General features: G+C 34.9%; 1 protein-coding gene across 4 annotated transcripts in view; it reads left to right on the plus strand.

Moving 5' to 3' along the window:
* Window positions 1-4,769: 4,769 nt before the first annotated feature.
* Window positions 4,770-16,404, plus strand: part of LOC136027906 (zinc finger protein 391-like) — a 44,032-nt gene continuing 32,397 nt past the window's right edge. Inside the window, exons 1-2 of one of the 4 annotated variants that reach the window (XM_065705342.1) lie at window positions 4,770-5,250; window positions 15,513-15,601. The gene's annotated coding sequence lies outside the window, so the exon portion shown is untranslated. Of the gene's footprint in view, window positions 5,251-5,347; window positions 9,633-13,815; window positions 15,602-16,404 lie in introns of those variants that run through there. The other 3 variants (XM_065705341.1, XM_065705343.1, XM_065705344.1) reach the window with 3 other exon arrangements.

The raw sequence follows: 16,404 nt of genomic DNA on the forward strand, positions 1-16,404 counted from the left end.
TTCGAACGCAACTTTGGTATTTGTGCTCGTCTATCCGTTTCTCAGGCTACCAGTACCAGCATCTATGAACGTCATCATGCACAGCCTAAAGGCACCCGAATAATCGACCTTTTTATTTAACCTTGTATTGTAACCTTGTATTATATTTATTGTAAGTATATTTACAGTATATTATGAAAAGAGAAATCACCAATGCAACAGCACAAACAAATAAAAAAAAAAGAGACAGAAGGAGAAAAGGAAGACTGTTTTCCTAAATTAGTGATTAATATAGACCAGCACTTGAATGAAGCCTTAACCCTACTCATCCATACAATCACATAGTTCAAACAGCATAGCCATACACAATCAACCATAAAGAATAATCCATGGACAGGCAGTCATGTCGTCAATAAGTATAAGTCGTCATTTACCAAACAACAGAAACAATAAAGACAAATAATTCAGAGGCAATTTATATTGTAAGTACTTGTGCTGGTTTATCAGTTCCTCAGGCTGCTAGTGCCAGCATCTAAGAACGTCATCATGCATGGCCTAGACACCCAGATGCTTGACCTTTTTATTTCATTCTGTATACAGCATATAGACTCCTGTGTCATCATTGTGTCCATTCTAGAGATTTCCCCCCTATAATAGAAATTTTTGAGGTCTGTTAGGGGCAAACTTTTTCATTCAAGGATTTTGGGATACAAGTCTGTCTGATTGTTTAAGGAATTTCTAGGTTTTTTTTCTATATCTAGGGATTTTTTTGTGACATAGCACGTAGATTTATTATTCAGTCGAATAAATCATACCAAAAGATGTACCAATGAAAGAAAATTTAGAAAATAGTGGTCCATTACACCTCTCAATATATGCCAAATTAGCATTTATGCAAATATACTGCCTTTGAAACTTCCAATTTTGCAATATACCAGACATAGATCTGGGAGCATTATTATCAAGAGGATAGGTGAACCTAGATAATTGCAAATATGTTCCATACTTCTTATTTCAAAATATTTGCTTTGATTAATTTTGTATTCATATTTAAAATTTTTTACCCTCTATAATCTATCAGTTCCAATAAAAATTTCTTCTATTAAAGCATTTCGTGGATTGGATATGAATAGAACAGAAATGGAGTCAATGGGAAAAGAAGAAGGTAGGCATACATTAAATATAATTTTTGAATGAAAAGATTATATTATTGAAAAAGATAATAGGACTACGTGCTTTTCATAATAATATTTGTAATTCTAATTAGGTTTGTTCAATGGATTATACTTTGATGACTGAAGTTGGTAGGAAGTAAGGGGGATAGGGTATCTTCTCTGGAAATTGTTTAATGGTTTTAGTTTTTACTTTTCATATTTAATCGAGCTCCAATAATTCTTCAAATTATTTTGTTTGTAATTGAAATGCTTAGTTAGCACGAATAACTTCTTATTCAATAGAAATTCAAGCTCTCATGTGCAAAAAATGTTGAATTTTGTAATTTTTGCCAGAAGGAAGATCACACATGTGTGCGGGGTCATAGCACCAGCATTTTTATTAGGGAGGGGAAAGAAATTTATTCTAGTGCTACTGAAGCAAATTTATTATTGACCGAAAACGCTACTAGGTTAAATCCTAAATATTACACAATGCATAATAAACTATAAACAGTCATTAAGTAAGCATAAAATTCAGTAGTAGTGATCAAGCTTTTAATAATATTATCAGCAATTAGTTTCTGCAGGCGACAGAAGTATAATTTAAAAGTCTTTTGAGTGGGCTAATGTGCATTTCATATACATTTGGCTTTTTTTTAGCAGGTTTCATCACTAATGCTGCAGAACCTATACCCCCATACTTCCCCAACCTCTCATCCCAGCGAATGATGCTATGTCTTTTAATTGAACCATACACAATTCTAACAGCCCCGTGCATTGTGCTATTCAATTGCACACAATTTGAAGGTATTTTACCTTCAAATTGACTCTTATCTTCTTTGACTCTTTTAGATTAAATTCGTTTTGCTAAACTTTTACTATGCGTGGTTCACTGAAATATTCCTGATGACTTTTTATTAAATTGATTTAGTAGTGGGTTTACTGCTTTACATTAATAAATAGCATTGAGATTAGCGGGTCACATAAAGCCAAAGCAAAATGCAGGATAATTCCAAGTTTTATTACATATAACTCCAAGTCTAATATTATATTGTAACATAAACCTTTTGATATTCCAAATTAGACGAATATACGCATAAAACAAACTTACAATACACACAGACTTGTTACAAAAAGTGTAGTCGTCTATGTTTTTCTACATTATTTTCTTTTATCACTTTATCAAGGCCAATGAACACGTTTCGGTATCTACCCCGCTTGAAAGAATAGAAGTCCCAATGCCCACTGACTCAATGGCGTCTGTTTCAGACTCACTCTCGCATCCTGATGCGTCGGTCGTGACGGACTCACAGCTCGAATCTTCTGCATCGCCGATGCTTATCTTAGATGCGAGGCTGCGATGTTTTGGCGTGATATGTCTAGCACATTTTTCAAATCTTTGGGCTTAGCTAGGCTTAGTACATGCCTAGTTTTGCTAAGACATGCAATAGTTTTGCTATGCTAAGACATGCAATAGTTTTGCTACTATCACAAAACATGCAATAGTTTTGCTTAGTGTTGTAACTGGTAAAATTGGCCACGGTAAAATTGGGTATTTTACCATAATTTTACGGACTCCCGCAAAATTTGTATTTTACGCGATTTACATATTTTACCGGTATATTACGTATTTTACCGTTATCTTAAATATTCTACTGACCTATTTTGCAACGCCTTGAAATTTTCACAGCTTCAAAACATGCTTACTGTGCATAAATAATCTCTCTTTAAAAGTTAGACAAACAATTTTGGATATAATTTTCAAGTGGTGAAATACTAGCTAAAATTAAATTATATTAGTTGTTAAAGACAGAAAGGGCTACAAACAGGATTTACATATGACAAACAAGAAAAAGATAATAAAATTAAATAACTCTGAGTAAAGAGGGTAATGTCAGCCAGTGGACAGAAAAGAAACGAAAATGACAGAAGCAGATGTTTTGTCTATAACTTCCACCCAGCCGTCTCCAGTGCTACAAAAAGGAAATTCATTACTTTGAAGTAGCTCAAGCAGAGTAGAAGAAAGACTGAATCAGACAAACCAAAAAACAAGCTAGATTAAATGAAATACTATTCACCAACAAGATTGGGCAAGAATTGTCAACACATGTTATTTAGCCAGAGCAAACTTAAGTTTTGATGAGAAAAAACCCGGTTTCATAGTCACAAAAGACAAATGCCGGGTGACAGAATGCATTAGTAAGTAAGAATTATGGTACTAGACCATCAAGGTCCAAACAGGTGGTACTAATCTTTGTTTTGTGGCCCTTCAGCCAGGAAGTGCAGTGGGGGATTGGGGGCTAACCATCCTGTGCCTTTGCACATCCTTCCTGCTTACCTTCCCCAGACTTCTCAAGTTACCCGTTTAGAGATGGGTTGGCTCTGGCTGAGCCTACAGAATCACACCACTGATCACTGTCTCAAACCAAATAACTGGCCACGCCAAGGATCAGATCTCCCCTAGGAGAATTCCAGGTCTTCTTTAAAAGGAATTGAAATTTCTACTCTCCTGTTTAAGTAAAGGCAATTGTATAGCATTACCTATAGTAAAGACCCCTAAGGCTTCAATAAATTAATGTTTGTTCATTTTTACCTATAGGCACTTCATGTGTAAGGGGTGGTAAAAAAAAAAACTTTGGAGTGGCTCAGTCAATTGGAAATGGAAAGTTCCAGTGTCATTTCTGAGAGTTAGCCTGCTTTTCAACTAATTACTACCGAATGAGTTGTTACCAACTTCAGAGTCTTCAAAAATTCTTCTAGCTTAACAACTCTTGTGTTTCAGCAGTTGTTTTGAAAGAATCTTTACATAAATACATAATCAGGTATATCTGTATTATATAACACACACTCGAGAAGTAAAGTTTGGTGAATGGTAATGAAATAAAACAAAATAGGATCAAAATAATATAATAGAGTTATAAAATTATCAAAATTACTGCAAAGAACTATGAAAGAGGGGCCTCCCAGGCCGTATTATATTAAATGGGTAACCTAACCAAAATACTAACTAAATATTTAATTAAAATATAGTTACAATGTAGTATTCCATTGAGCCGAACCTAATTGTCTAGTATAAAGACCGTGAAAACCAGTTATTGTCTGATCTACGCGATACAAGCTCTTGACTGTGTATCATATAATACAGATGTATCCATCATTACTTCTAAAGGACAGACAAAGGCAGGGTGGAGGCAGAAATTAATATATTCTTCAGAGCCTGGATGTTTGTCTGGGACTTCTGTCTGGGAGTTGGGCACAATTTTTTTTTTTGAAAAGCATCAAAAGTTTGTTTCAACCAAAGGGATAAACTAGACTGTTAATTAAGTTGATAAAACTAGATAATGGGTCAATTTCTTTTTTAAGGCCCAAGAAAATCAGAATCATTGAAAAATTCATTCGAAGCTGAAAGTGATGCTTAAAATAAAATGCTTAACTGATTTTTTAGCTGCAGGGCAACTCTAAAACGTCAATTGTAGGCTACTCTGGGTACATTCTACGTCGAGCGATTATGACTAATAATGATAAGAGGCCGGGCTTGGTGACGTTTTTCGGTGATTAATCGTCATTCCGGACATGGTGATTAATCGTCAATCACATTCCGGACGAGTCCCATTACTGGCATGAATTTTGAAAAATTAAAAACGTTGGTTACAGCATACACTAAATCATTCAAAATATCTTCCTGGGACATACTTTAACCTGTAGACCCATTCCTGAAAGTTTCATTTCCCTAACCTAACCCCTTTCCAAGATAGCAAGAAGTCAGTAAACTAGAATCTTACAAATTATTTAAAGAATCATGTTGTGCAAACTGTTATAGGGTAGGCTATATCATTGTTTGATTAGCCAAGAAAAATTTCAATTCCACTATTACATACAATTGACTTATATTTACAATGCATGTAAATAGCCAAGCATTAACATATTTAAAGTCTTTCTTTTTTATTTTATTCTGGCAATATTATAGATGAGGTGCTTTTTTCTATCTTGGAAAGTATATCAGTTACAAGAACAACACTTTCAGGAATACATTCAGAGTCTAAATTATGGTTTAGGAAGGTCATTTTAACCCCCTCTCTCTTCTCTTTTGCTATTTTTAAGGCATAAAAAATTTAATGTAAGAGGTCTAAGTTATTTTTCTTAATTTCTGACTAACTAGACTATGATTATTTAAATTTTGGTTCTACTTAGCTTTTCTTTGGTTCTAGCCTAGGCCTAGAAAAGACAGTTTTAATGATTTGTATGGGATTTTAAGCCAAAATTAGATTTCTTTTCAAAATTAAGACAAGGTTTTCCAACTTCCTTAAAACCTTATATGCTATATATGGATTTTTAAAGTTGTTTGTAGAATTTAATTTCTATAACACTGAGTTTTGCAAGTTTATCAAAGGCCAATGCCTTTTAGAGAGAAAGGGTTTAGAGGATGATACTTTAAAAAATCTTTCAGGGTGTAGTATAGACTTCAAAAATATTCTTGAAAGTTTCATTCCCTAATTTAACTACTTCCCAAGCTAGCAAAGACCTCCTCATTCAGAATTTTACCCTGATTCAAGACTCATCTAGAGTTTTATTATAATTCAAGTTGAATAGGCTAGGACACCCAGTACTCAGAGAGTGCCCAAATTTAAAACCCTAGGAGAAAGACAAGGTCTTTCCTATCCAAAGGGGACTCTCTTTGAATTTATTTCCAATTAAAAACAGGGACAGTATCAGGCATGACAACAATCTGCTACTTACATACCTAGAAAAAAAAAACAAGCCTTACATACCCATGAAAAATTAGCAACAATCATAAGCACATGTTAGTTCACTAAAATCCTCCCAGTATGACTCTTCTAGTGCTTCACTGTAATCCTTCACTAGTGTTTCACTATATATAAGGTAGTACTGGTCAATATTGACAAGAAATGAGCAATAGACAAAAGCAAAAATTAAATGACAATCAGGGACTAGATAAAGGCTAAGACAGTAAGCCTTTATAAGACAGTATAGGGCTTTATATTTGGAGTTCAAAGATATGTTTCAATTTTCTAGTAGAAGAATCCTTCCCTGGCTAGTTTACAAGGATATTTCTGCTAAATTACTGAAATTTGCTTATCCTAAAAAAAAAATATTTATCCTTGATTAGCAGAGTATTAAGACAATTGATCAAAATGAAATATATCCAGGCTAACATAATTGAAATGCTAAAAAAACAACAGGGAAATGACAAAAAAAAATAAGCAATCTTACAATTAAGCTTTCAGTGAAGATATATAAGCCTTCACTGATACCTGTTTTGTCAGAAGAAATTAGGAAAGTTGTCAAGAATATGAAAGGAAGGTCTGGACCAGGAACAGTTTATGGATGAACTAGAAAAGCTTTTGTCAAAGTTGAAGTGTCATCAGTACCCAGTAATAATGCTTGGGGATTTTAATATGGATCTACTATTGTTAAAAATTAACAAAAATCTCTTATTTCTTCAAAACTGTATGTAATATGGTTACCTGCCTATAGTCCAAATACCCACAAGGGTAACTCCAACATCCACAACTCTGATTGATAATATATTTGTATCTCACCAAAATATTGTTAGAAAGTTCATAGAAGTGCTATTATTTGGAACATAAGATCATTTTGCTACTTTCACTGATGTAGTGATGTATAAAAGTAAGATAAAGTCAGAACCGAATTACAGGCTTAATCGGCGAGATGAATCAGAAAAAAATATTGCAGATCTGGTACTAAGCTTAAATTGTATTCAGTGGGAAAATTTTTTTCAAGCCCACATTGATTCAGATTCAGCATATTCAGCATTTATTGATTTAATTACTAGCAGTTATAATTACCATTGTCCTGTGTTGAAGGAGCCAAAGCGTAAGCATTTGCCCAGAAAACCATGGATGACACAGGGACTTCTCGTTTCTGTTAACAACTGCAAAACTCTTTATAAACAATATTTAAATGATCCGTCTGAAGAGAATTTTCACCAGTTTAAAGAATATAGAAATAAGTTAAACCAGCTGAAAAGAAATGCAAAGGAAATTTATTTTCAAAAGAGTTTTAAAAATGCAAATGGGAACCCCAGGAAAACCTGGCAAATAATTAATTTGGTCATTGATCCAAATAAGTCAGAAAAAATACATCATATAAAAGAACTAGTAAGTGAAAAAGAATCAATAAAATCACTGGAAGAAATTTCAAGTCTTCTTGGTTCATTTTTTGTAAATGTGGGACAAAAAATAAAAGATAAACTGTCAAATGCAAAATCAAAAAGAAAACTAATAACACAGGTAACACCTCCAAAACTAAAGAAACAAGAGACAATGGCGGAAATGCAAAAATTTCCGTCTTTTACATGTGATGAAGTAAAAAAATGCATTTGTGAAATTAAAGGGACAAGGTCAATGGGCCTAGATGGGCTTTCTTTGCAACTAATATGAAAAGTACAACCAGCAATCATTGAGCCTCTTACAGTCCTTATAAACAGAAGCCTTGACAAAGGTATTTTCCCTACTAAACTAAAAGAATCCAAATTAATTCCACTTTTAAAGGAGGAGATCCAACAGTAATTGATAACTATCGACCAATTAGCTTACTTCCAATTTTTTTGAAAATATATGAAAAGCTTGCTGCAAAAAGACTATATGAATACTTTGAAGCTAATAAAATTCTTTCTGATAAACAATATGGATTTCGGAAAAACAGATCCAATGAACTCGCAATACGGATCTTATAATGAATATAAAATCGGCGCAAGATGATGGTTTATATTCTCTGGCGATTTTTCTAGATTTAACAAAAGCTTTTGATTGCATTGATTTTGACATCCTTCTTGAAACATTGGAAGGATATGGGATAAAGTCGACGGTTCTTGAATGGATTTCATCATATTTAACAAATAGACATTGTAAAATACTTGCTAATGGTATCTTATCAGATTCATTTGATGTAACTTGTGGGGTGCCCCAGGGATTAGTTCTTGGACCATTACTTTTTTTTAATTTATGTGAATGAACTTTTGGCTGATATCCCCTTTGCATATATAATAAATTTTGCAGACGACACAGTACTATTTCTAACACATAAAAACCATGAGCAACTAATTACAAATGCTGAAGTTTGCCTCCAGGCAGCAACCGAATTCTTTGAAGAGCGGTTGCTTTCCCTTAATACAAAAAAGACGAAGTATATCATTTTTAAACATGGAAATGACCCAGTTTACCATAGTAAGATGAATATGGCAGACCACAAAAAAATTGAAAGAGTTGACCACATTAAATATTTAGGTATAATAATTGATGAAAAGCTGGATTGGGCAATCCACATTAAATTTCTTTGTATGAAGCTGTCAAGAGCTGTTGGTATTCTCCATAGACTGAAATTTATTTTTCCCCATAAAATAATACTGATCCTATATTTTAGTCTATTCCACTCATATCTTTTATATAGAATAAGCATTTGGGCTTCAAATTATAAGTCAGAATGGAAGCAAGTTCAAATTCTTCAGAATAAAGCTATATGTGCAATTTGCAAGCTTGAGCCTCGTCAGAGTGTGAAGGCGTTTTTAATAAGACTTAAGATATTAAATGTGGCTCGACTTTGAGAAAAAAAGATTGCCAAAACTTTATATAAGGTGAGCACAAATACCGCACCTGAGTCGTTTATGTCAGTTTTTTGAAGTAATGATGAAATTCACCAACATGATACTCAGCTTGCATTGCAACTAGTTACAGAAACGAGACATCTCACATTGTCTGGTTTTTCAATTAGATTTACTGAACCGAAAATATGGAATTATTTGCCAAATACTTTGAGAAATGCTAATAGCCTACCAGAGTTCAAAAGTAAGATTAAAAGCTTCTTAATGGAAAATATTGAATTAGATCCTAATTTCTTTTACCGATAGTTCTCTATGTTTTGTTTCATTAATTTACGTTTGTTTTCTTTTCTTTTCCCTTCCTCTTCTTTTCTCTTCTTACCTTATAATTCTATTCTTGATGATTGAATGAATACTGTCACCCGTTACGGGCAGTGCTCTCTTAGGGTGTAGTTAGTTTATAGTGTGTGATTTGTTTTTTTTTTGTTAATAAACGAATTGAAAAATTGATAGTTTACATATTTAATAGAATTATTAGTAAAGAAGTATAGCCTTTTACATGGAGGACATTGATAATGGTACCTACATTTAAAGGGGGGAGTCCTGGGGATCATGAGGGTTATAGTCTGAGTGCCTTTCCTCCTATATTTAGCAAAATTTTAGATAACTAGTTAAATGATTGGCTAGAGGGTTTTGGAGTTATGAAAGAAGAAAAGAGAGGCTTTAGATAAGATTATAGTACTATGGATAGAGTGCTTATTTGAAGATGGTTAATTGAAAAGTATGGATCAGGAAAAATATTTTGTATGTTGTATTTTTGGACTTAAAAAGAGTGTTTGATAATGTTGATTGAATTCTGCTTAAAAAAGCCTTGATGATGAGGGGTTACCTTCTTGTTTCATTTGTTTGGTTGTAAATATGTAAGTAGAATTTCATACAACTTAAAGGTTTATTTAAAATCCAAGTACCTGTAATTACATATGACATAATTACTGCATAACAGTGGCAATCAATCAAGCACTAAACTCTTCATCTCCTCTCTTTAGATAGCTTTTGCCTCACAGATCCAAGGGAACAACATGCTTAACCATTCAGCCAGAGCAGGTAGTGTTTTTCGTGACCCTTAGCGTCTGTGTAGAGAGGCTTTGTGTATATTTGGCAATGGGAGATGTGACTGCATGTTGTATAGGTGGGAGCACCAAAGGTATTTGTGGTGAAGGAGCTGTTACAGATAGTAACATCTTTCCTTCAGCTTCATCTGATGGACTGTTGGAGGCAGGTCTCGGTGAGAGTCATCTGTTTTTGGTTATTATGGAGTAAAGGGGGTCATCATTTTGGCTCATTTTGGGCCTGATATGTTGTTGGTTCCTTCAGTATGTCGAGCCATTTTGAGTTTTCACCAGATATGAGCAAGGGGTATCTTCAAAGGGCTTTGGTTATCAATGCTTTTTCCGATTTCTTTTCATTGCTAAGTTTGGCCCACCCTGGTTGCTCTGCCTTTAGGGTAGTCATTGATTGAGGTGTTCTGTTGTGGTAAGATTTCTGAAAGTTCAGTTTTTATTGTTTGTTGACTTCAAACAGTGAATAAGGGACAGTTTTTGGTTCAAGCTGTGATGAAATCACTGGTAGTATTGAACAAAACTGACAACTCATCAGTAATTTGTCAGGTGAATGCTGTCCATCATCAATTGGTGTATTTTGATATTCAAGAATAGCTGAGTATGGATCTGAGTTGGTTTCTACGGCCTTTGACATGAGTTTTCTTTGAAGTGTAGACTCCTTTTTTGACAAGTCCATTACCTTTGGGGTATTTTGGGCTGCTTGTTTTGTGACTAATGTCCCACAGATTGGTAAAATTGTTGAATTCTCATGACATGAACTAGGGGTATTATCAGATGTGAGTCTTTATGGTATTCCATGGTGACTTAACTAGCTTTTCAATTTTGTAATGATGGATGATGAGGTTAATGATTCTAGTTTATTGAGCTCAAAGAATTGACTATAATAGCCAATTGTGATGAGGTAGTGGCAATCCTGCCAATTAAAGATGTCAAGAGCCACATGTTCCCAAGACAACTTTGCAAATTCGCAGCATAACACTGGCTCTTGTTGCTGATTGTCACAATATGCATTGCTGGCATCACGCCTGAACATGTGGGAAGTGATGCCTTTTGTGATACCAGGCAAGAAGATGGTAGTCCTAGCAAGCTGCTTGGTTTTGGCTATACCTGGATGCAATACATGCAGTTTGTGCTAGATGTCAGGCTGTATAGACGAGGAAATTACAACTCTAATCCCTGTCAGAATTATGCCTTGGATGATGACTAGTTTGTTTTGTGGTTCCAGAAAGTCAAGCAGCTGGAGTCACATTGTTTCAAACAGTTCATGGTAACAAACTGTAGTAAGGAGTGACCCGGCTCAATAGTAAACGAAACTCTAAAAAACGGAATTTTGATGCTAAAATATACATCAAAAGAATCAGTTTTTCATGCTGAATTTAAATATATCAGTTTCATCAAATTAGGTCTTTGTCATCAAAAGTTACGAGCCTGAAAAAATTAGCCTTATTTTAGAAAATAGGGGAAAAAACCCCCTAAAAGTCACAGAATGTTAACGAAAGTCACACCATCGCATTAGGCGTATCAGAGAACCGTATAGCAAAGTTTTCAAGCTCCTATCTACAAAAATGTGGAATTTCATACTTTTTGCCAGAAGAAAAATCACAGGTGTGTGTTTATTTGTTTGTTTTTTTCTTTTCCCCAGGGGTCATCGTATCGACCAAGTGGTCCTAGAATGTCGCAAGAGGGCTCATTCTAACGGAAATGAAAAGTTCTAGTGCCCTTTTTAAGTGACCAAAAAAATTGGAGGGCACCTAGGCCCCCTCCCACGCTCGTTTTTTCTCCAAAGTCAACAGATCAAAATTTTGATATAGCCATTTTGTTCCGCATAGTCAAAAACCATAATAACTGTGTCATTGGGAATGACTTGCCCCCCCACAGTCCCTGGGAGAGGGGCTGCAAGTTACAAACTTCGACCAGTGTTTACATATAATAATGGTTATTGGGAAGTGTACAGTCGTTTTCAGGGGATTTTTTTTTGTTTTGGGGGTGGGGTTGAGGGGAGGGGGCTATATGGGAGGATCGTTCCTTGGAGAAATATGTCATGGGGGAACAGAAATTCGATGAAAAGGGCGCAGGATTTTCTAAAATTACTATAAAAAAAATGAAAAAATAAACATGAAAAAACTTTTTCAATTGAAAGTAAAGAGTATTATTGAAACTTAAAATGAACAGAGATTATGAGATATGAGGGGTTCTAAAAATACTTTAGCATAAAGAGCGAGGTATTTAGGAGGAGATAAATACCTTGTTCTTTATGCTATAGTATTTTTAGTAATTTCAACTATTTATTCTACGGCCTTTCTGATTCAGGGGTCATTCTTAAAGAATTGGGACCAAACTTATGATTTAGTGTAAAGAACAAGGTATTAACGAGGGTACAAACCCCCTCATATACATAATAAAAATTAAAGAATATAAAAGTTTTTTACGTAAGTTAATTCTTAAGTTATTTATATTTTCTACTAAAAAAAAAATCGTTAAAAATTAAAATTTATAGTTGCCTTTTTATGTAACCGAAAAATTGCATGGTAACTAGGCCTCCTTCCCCATCCCTTACTTCTCAAAATCGTCTGATCAAAACTAAGAGAAAGCCATTTAGCCAAAAAAAAGAATTAATATGCAAATTTCATTGTAATAATTTATGTGTGGAGAGCCAAAATCAAACATGCATTAATTCAAAAACGTTCAGAAATTACATGAAAAAAACTAGTTTTTTTTAACTGAAAGTAAGGAGCGACATTAAAACTTAAAACGAACAGAAATTACTCCGTAAATGAAATGGTTATCCCCTCTGCAATCCCTCGCTCTTTACGCTAAAGTTTGACTCTTTCCTAAAATTCTGCTTTTTAAAACAATTAAAAGCTTTAGCTTAAAGAGCAAGGGATTGCAGAGGGGACAACCATTTCATATACGAAGTAATTTCTGTTCGTGTTAAGTTTTAATGTCGCTCCTTACTTTCAGTTAAAAAAACTAGTTTTTTTATGTAATTTGAGAAAGGGGCCATCCATCCATTATACTTTGGCTTAATTTTCTGAATTCATTTGAGGTTTCTTGTCTGATTTCTTCCATTTTCTTGTTGGATATTGGTAAGTTTTTAAAAAATATGTGGACAAAAACTTCTGTTTGTTGTTCACTTTCAATGTCTATGTCTGTGTGCAACCTTGACAGTGCCTCAACCACAGGTATTTCAGATCCTGGTCTATATACAAATTTCAAAACTATATGGTTGGATAAATGGCATTATGTATTGAAGTTGTGGTGGCACTTTTGATATTGGCTTGACCAAGATGCTTTCTAATGGCTTGTGTTCTGTTATCACCGTTACAGTTCAACTGTATGTGTACTGCTGAAAATGCTTGCATCCAAATACAACTGAAAGAAGTTCCTTCTCTATCTTTGAATATTGCTGCTTGGTTTCACTGAGTGAACATGAGCCAAAGCCGACAACATTTTTGTTACCTGATAGTACTGCACCTACACCATGCTTTGGTGCATCTACCTTGATCCCTGTGTCTTTGGATATGGGTTGAAGTATGCAAGTTTCTGCACAAGACTGATTTTATCTTATCAAGTGCCTGTCCATGAGCTGGTTGCCATTCTTATTGATCAGTGAGTGGTAACTCTCTCGGATTTTTGTTCAGTGATGACAAGTTTGATATGTACCTAGACAGGTAGTTTAACATATCTAAAAGCTTTTGCAGCTGGTCATTGTTTTTAGGGAGTGGCATTTCAGAAAGGGCCCGAGTTTTCTCAGGTTCAAGTTTTATTCCTTCTGAGATCAGGAGATGTCCAAAGTATGGGATGCTGTCTGTGCCAAATATACATTTATCTCTGTTTAACTTCATGTTTTTCTTGCAAGCACAATCAAGTGCTGCCTTGAGTCTTTCATCAGCACTACATATAGCAGTGTCATCAATTATCAACCCCAAATCAAGGTTTTCATAAGCCTCTTCCATTTTCCTTTGGAAGTCATCTTGAGCAGAGTTGAGGCCAAATGGGTACCTTTTGAATTTGTAACAACCATAGATAGTGTTGAAAGTCGTCAGATCAGATGATTTATTGTCAAGCATCTTGGACCAGAATTGACTGGTGGCATCAGGTTTGGAGAACAATTTAGCACCAGCACACCTTTGGGCAATGTTCTCAAACATTGGAATTGGATAGTATGGCCTTTTTAAGTTCTTGTTCAAATCAACCAGATGCTTTCCTATTTGCTTTCTCCACTATCACAACTGCATTTACCCACTCTGTAGGCTTTGTAACTTTCGCAATGACCTTCAACTGCTCCCGGCAATCAAGTTCAGCCTTTAGTTTCTTCTCTAACGCAAATGTTACACGTTTTAGTGGTTGAACAGTGGGGATACTTCCTTCTTTTAATGTTAACTTACATATGCCAGGCAGATGTCCAATGCTTTCAAAAACATCTGCATAATTGTCTATCATGATTTTGGTTTGATCAGGGGTCTGTTGTATAGTATGGATCTCAAATATAAATTTGACAAGACCTAGGTCAACATTGGTTTGTCAACTGTAGATTGGGACTTTTTGGGTATTAACCATAAAGAATTTATGTTTTTGTCCATATCTATCTTTGCTCTGTACTTCAGCTTCCCACACTCCATATACATTTAACTTTCCATTGGTATAGCTTGTCAGGATGCTATGGGTCTTGCTTAGGAATGGATGGGGTATAGCCTCTCATGTTCCATCATTGAAAGTATATTTGCCTCTGCTCCTGTATTGATCTTGAAAGTTATATAACTTTTTATTCACTGGAGTACGACCCAATGCTATGGTTATCAGATTGATTAGTTGAATAAATTGGATAGAACTCACTTCTGAGGCTAGTTGAAAAGTCTGATGCTCGTCTGTGTGAATCTGGTGCTTGTCTGGCATGAAAACCAGAGCTTGATCCAGAAATTTCCAGCTGGTGAATTGCTTTACTCTTGCACCCCCAAGCAAAGTGGTTGAGTTTACTGCACTCAGAGTGTGTTTTTCCTTTTGCAGGACACTTGTGCTGACAAAAGTATTGTCAGCCACATAAGTAACATTCAGGACATTTGTTTATAGCATCAACTTCTTGTTTGATAACTGTTTTATGCTCTGTTCCATTCATAGTTAGTAGTTGTGCTTGAGTTTCCTCTGTTGCTTGGGCTGTGTATAGCAGTAGTGAGGGTAAGTGTTGATCCTTGTGCAAGTAACTTCTCTCTGATTCTGTCATTTCTTATACCAAAAACTAGTCTGTCTCTGACATTTTCATCTTCTGAATTTCCAAATGCACAGTCTTTTGCTAAGATCTTTAAACTTGTCACATAGTGTCTCAGTATGATCTTGATTTCTCTTGTAAAACTGATATCTTTCAAATAAGGGGCTAGCAATTGGTTCAACATAAACATCAAGTTTATAGGTATGCAGCCACTGTTTGTTCAGAATCAGCAACATTGAATGTGTTAAATATGTCTCTGCCCTTCTCCACAACCCATGTCAGTAGGTATGAGTACTTCTCAGTTTCTGATTTGCCACTCAGGGGGCCACTAAACATTAACTTTGCATGTTGCTTAAACTTAGTTCATTCATGCTTTAGATTAGGGGACTTCTAGTCAATCATGGATGTAGAATAGTGAGTTGAATCCATCTTTTGTACTTCTGACAAAAACTTCTCAGTGCTGTTGTTTGCAGATGACACTGCTCTAGTGGCGAATTTGGCACATAATTTACAGAAGCTTCTGGATTTAAAAGATGATTATCTAAAGAAGAAGTCCCTTCAGGTAAATGTTCATAAATCAAAAGTGGTTGTATTTAACTAGAGGAATGATAAATGTGAAAGTAAATTTTGGTTTAAGGGGGAGGAGCTACAAGTTTTGGATAAAATTAAGTATTTTGGATATATTTATCAAAGTAAAGGAAGATGGAATTCACATATAAAGGAAGCGTTAAACTGAGGAAGAGCAGCAATGTTTAACAATTTTCCGGAATCATGCAATGGGAATAACAAATTTGTCATTACATAAAAGGGCCCTTTTATTGAGAATAATGCTCATTCTGCATTACAGAGCAGAGATTTTGGGGCATGAAAAAGCGGTTTAGCTAGAGATTATTCAATTAGGGTACTTTAAGAGATTGTTTGGGCTGCATAGAACAACTCACTCCCAGTTTTTAAATAGCAATCCAGATATATGGCCACAAAAATTCCATACTGCCGTCAATTATTAAATTTTGGTTGAGAGTCGTCCAGTTACCGAGTGACAGGTTGCTTAAGGTAGCTGATGAAGATTTACTCTCACAGGGAAAAAAAGGATCATGGCCGCAAAAAATAAAAACAATTTTAGACAAAACAGGGTTTTCTTTTGCTTAGAATGAAGGTAGAGGACCAATGGATATAAGTGTAAATTTGCAGAATGAGATTAAGATAGTACTAAGAATCAAATGATCCAAAAATGGAGCGGGGAGATAAAAAAAATCAGTAACGCTAAAGTTCTTATAAGAATGCTAGGTTTGTTTATGGGCAAGAGTTATACCCTTAAGCTGAATTTACTAGCTATATATTTGACCCTGTGGATGCAGCTCAGGA

This window comes from Artemia franciscana, chromosome 6 (genome assembly GCF_032884065.1).
Source record: "Artemia franciscana chromosome 6, ASM3288406v1, whole genome shotgun sequence".
In the NCBI taxonomy this organism is placed as follows: Eukaryota; Metazoa; Arthropoda; class Branchiopoda; order Anostraca; family Artemiidae; genus Artemia; species Artemia franciscana.